The sequence below is a fragment of the Triticum dicoccoides genome, chromosome 4B (assembly GCF_002162155.2).
Source record: "Triticum dicoccoides isolate Atlit2015 ecotype Zavitan chromosome 4B, WEW_v2.0, whole genome shotgun sequence".
In the NCBI taxonomy this organism is placed as follows: Eukaryota; Viridiplantae; Streptophyta; class Magnoliopsida; order Poales; family Poaceae; genus Triticum; species Triticum dicoccoides.
The window spans coordinates 232,807,457-232,811,945 of record NC_041387.1 but is presented as its reverse complement, the minus strand read 5'-3'; positions in this window follow the sequence as shown (position 1 = coordinate 232,811,945).

Genomic DNA, 4,489 nt, shown 5'->3' with positions numbered 1-4,489 from the left:
AGGCCGCGCTGCAGGACTTGAAGAGGTACCTGTCCTCCACTCCAATACTTGTCGCACCTAAGCCACAAGAGAAGTTGCTGCTGTACCTAGCGGCAACCAATCAAGTGGTTAGTGCTGCGTTAGTAGCAGAGAGGGAGGCGGATGATGAGCCAGCGACCGCGACAAGTGAATCCAGTGACAAGCAGGGGGCTTCTCCGACAAGCTCTGGTCCCGACAAAGATGAATCTGCGCATACGTGCAAGGAGGTGCAGAAGAAGATGGTGCAGCGCCCAGTTTACTTTGTCAGCTCCCTTCTCCAGGGGGCTAGGTCGAGGTACTCTGGTGTGCAAAAATTGCTTTTCGGCCTTCTCATGGCCTCGAGAAAGCTGCGCCATTACTTCCAGGCACACGAGATCACAGTTGTCACTCGCTTTCCGCTGAAGAGGATACTACAGAATCCAGAAGCAACAGGCAGGATTGTCGAGTGGGCATTGGAACTGTCAAGCTTTGGCCTCAAGTTTGAGAGCACTGCAACAATCCAAAGCAGGGCATTGGCAGAGTTCATAGCAGAGTGGACACCAACCCCAGACGAAGAAATTCCAGAGACGAGCATCCCCGTCAAGGAGACAAGCAAAGAGTGGCTGATGTACTTTGATGGTGCCTTCTCGCTGCAAGGTGGCGGTGCTGGCATGCTCCTTATCGCACCCACCGGAGAGCACCTCAAGTACGCAGTCCAGATGCACTTTACAAAGGAGCAAGCAACGAACAATACTGCAGAGTATGAGGGTTTGCTTGCCGGCCTCAGAATCGCAGCCGACCTTGGGATCAAGAAACTCATTGTAAGGGGTGACTCGCAGCTTGTCGTTCGCCAAGTGAACAAGAACTACCAGAGTCCATTGATGGAAGCTTATGTTGATGAAGTAAGGAAGCTAGAAGCACACTTTGACGGCCTGCAAATGGAGCATGTTCCGCGAGCTCAGAATGACATTGCTGATGGCCTGTCAAAGTGCGCTGCACTAAAGTTGCCTGTGGAACCAGGGATCTTTGTGCTCAAGCTGACTCAACCATCCGTGACACCATCAACTGGACAGAATAAGAAGAGGAAGTTGGTTTCTGGTGACTACTTTCCGGCAGAGCTTCCTGAAGCCGCCGCCAAGAAGGTCCCCAAGATCGACGCCAAGAGTGCTGAGGAGCAGTCTGCTCCGGCGAACTTCTTGGTTTGTTCCGTTGAAGAAAACGCTCCCGACAAGTTTTGCTCCGGCAAGCTTGCCGGGGAATATCACGCTCCGGCCGAACCGCAGGTTCTTGCCGTAGAAGCGGATGTTCCCGCAGCAACAGATACGCCTTTAGTCCTTGTTGTCGAGCCACAAGCTCCAGCATGGGCGCAGCATGTCGTGGTTCTAAGCCTGACAGTAGAGTGGGGGGTAGGTATGGAGAGGCAAGGTCCTAGCTATGGAGAGGTTGTAAGCACGAAGGATGTACGAGTTCAGGCCCTTCTCGGAAGAAGTAACAGCCCTACGTCTCGGAGCCCGGAGGCGGTCGAGTGGATTATGAATGTATGAATTACAAGGTGCCGAACCCTTCTGCCTGTGGAGGGGGGTGGCTTATATAGAGTGCGCCAGGACCCCAGCCAGCCCACGTAGGAGAGGGTTTAAGGTGAGTTAAGTCTGGGGCGTTACTGGTAACGCCCCACATAAAGGCCTTTACTATCATAAAGTCTACTTGATTACAGGCCGTTGCAGTGCAGAGTGCCTCTTGACCTCCTGGTGGTCGAGTGAGTCTTCGTGGTCGAGTCCTTCAGACCAGTCGAGTGAATCCTCGTTGGTCGACTGGAAGGCGACCTCTTCTAAGGATGTCCTGGGGTAAGTTACTTGGATCAGGTCCATGACCCTACCCTAGGTACATAACCCCATCATTAGCCCCCGAATGGATTGAGGCTTCGAGTGAAGAAGGAGTTGATGTCGTTTCCGATTAATCTTTGTGCTCCGGTTGTGCGCTGTTCTGGACCAAAGAATTCCTTTGTCGACAGGAAACAACTTGCCTTCAGTCGACTTGATCCATTCTGTTTTTGCGTCGAGTGATCTTTCAGGCTTCGACGATCTCCGAGCGACAGATCGCCGAAAACACCGCGCCTGACAGACTGATTTGTTGCTCGCGGATTCCGCGGGATGCGAAATTTTGGGGCGCGCGCGAAGCGGGGCGGACCGCGGCGTTCGGATGGGACGGGGCATGGACGCCTCGATCTCCGCGCCGCCTTTTTCGCCATGTATCCCGTCTGCATAACTGTTCCAGATATGATTAGATCGACCGGGCCCACCTGTCATCCACTCGGAAGGGACCTTATAAATGTGCCCGGCGAGGATTTCTGTGCTGCGCCTTAGCATTCTCCCCCTCCCTCTGCTTCCTTCCTCCCTGCTCAGCGTGTTCGCTCTTGCCCCCGCACCACTTCCCTTCGCGCATCTCGCCGGCGACCATGGCCAAGGAGAAGACGGCGGCGCTGGAGCGTGCAAAGAAGGCGTCGGCGTCGGAGAAGGCGAAGGGGAGATCCACCAGCCGCGGAGGGTCCTCGTCCAGATCCCGCCTGCCGAAAGGCTGGGTCCAAGGAGACTGGATCCAGTCGACCATCACTGAGAATGACATTCTCGACATGGCCAACGAGGGCTTGATCCCCCACGGAGCTGCGAGGCTTCCGGGAAAGGAGTGGCAGCCTCAGCCAGAAGAGGGTGAGTGTGTGCTTTTGGCCACCCATGTGGATCGCGGGTTTTCCTTGCCGTCGAGTGTTTTCTTTCGTGGCTTTTTGAACTTCTTCGGAGCGCAGCTCCACCACTTTACCCCAAACTCCATTGCCTATCTTGCCGCGTTCGTGTCCATGTGTGAGGGTTTCTTGGGCTGTCGACCGCACTGGGGTTTGTTCAAACATATATTCACGTGTCGATCTCAGACCGTGAAGAAGGCGAGCCCAGGTGATGAAAAAACCCGAGTCGTCCAAATGTGCGGAGGCCTGGGGATTCAGGTGAGGAATAAGAGCACCTTCCCGCCCATGACCTTTCCCGAGTCCGTCAGAGGCTGGCAGTCGACTTGGTTCTACTGCCAGGTCCAGTCGACGCCAGGGCAGTCGAGTGGACTCCCTCCGTTCACCATGGACCGAGTGCGCAAGCCTTCCCCTCTGAAGCTGATTCCGGAGGAGAAAGCTGACGTGAAGATGTTGATGGAGCGCGTGGTGCAGTTGGTTCGGGAGGGAGTGACGGGCATGGATCTCCTGGAGGTCTTCCTCAGGCGTCGCATCCAGCCCCTCCAGTTCAGGAGCCACTGCATGTGGTTGTACTGTGGGACCGAAGACGAGACTAGAGTCCATCCAGAAGCAGTCGACGATGCCACTCTGGAAAGATGGATGGCAGCCGTCACTGGAAACAAGGACAACCCACGCGGAGCCAGAAGGATTCCTCCACTCGACCACAACAGTGATCCAAATAAGGTACACTTGCACTGCTCTCCACTGCATTCTTGTCGCATTCATCTCTGTCTACTCTGCCGACTGGTCGACTGATCATTGTCTTGATATCTGCTAGGCCCTCACCGAGCTGTACTCGATGCCCAATGGGGCACAAACTCCGACTGAGGAGGGTGAGGCGAGTGGGGGCGAGAGCCAGGACGAGGAGGAATGGGACTCGGACGTTGCGGGGGACGACGACGACGATGATGATGACGACGGCGATGATGATGACGCCGAAGACGAGGAGGAAGAGGAGGAGGTCGTGCCACCGCGCTCGGAAAGGCGGTCGAAGCTCGTCCACGACCCTTCGACTGAACGTGGCAAGGGGGTTGCGACGCAGTCGACCAAGCGCCCTAGGACCACTTCTCCAGCGCCGACTGAAAAGGCGCCGAAGCATCCTAGGGGGGCTCCGCCAAAGCCGACCAAGCTCCTGCCGAAGATGAAGGTGTCCATCCCCACCATATCAGGGTAATTGTGCTGCTCATATTTTCTTATTCTGTGCGAACTTTATCTCTGGTCGACGCTGGAGTTAGTCGACCGATCCTTTGGAGTTGCAGTGCTGCTACTTCTGAGACCTCGACCCGGGCTGATGACCACGAGATGGAGGATGCAGCAACTTCGAACCCAGGTACTGTATTCTTAACATCGTTCTTAGTCGACTGACTCGCGATCTCTGATCCTGATTCTTCTCCGCAGCTCCACCCAATACTGTTATCAATCTCCCTGATGACGACGAGGATGAAGAAACACTGGCACGCAGGAGGAGTCGGAAAGCGTCCGCCAGTAAGGTGCCTCAGGATGTGACGGCGCCTGAGATTCTGACTGTGGAAGAAGAGAACATCACTCGACACACGGTGTCCTTCGCAAATCCACTGACGAGTGCTCAGCAACCCTCCCTCTTCACGACGCACCACGTCCCAGAGGACCAAGCTGGCGCAGCGAAGGAGGCAATACGCCAGGCGGGACTCATGATGGAGCAGCTGAAGACTATCCGGGACGCGAGCCAGGCAGCTTATG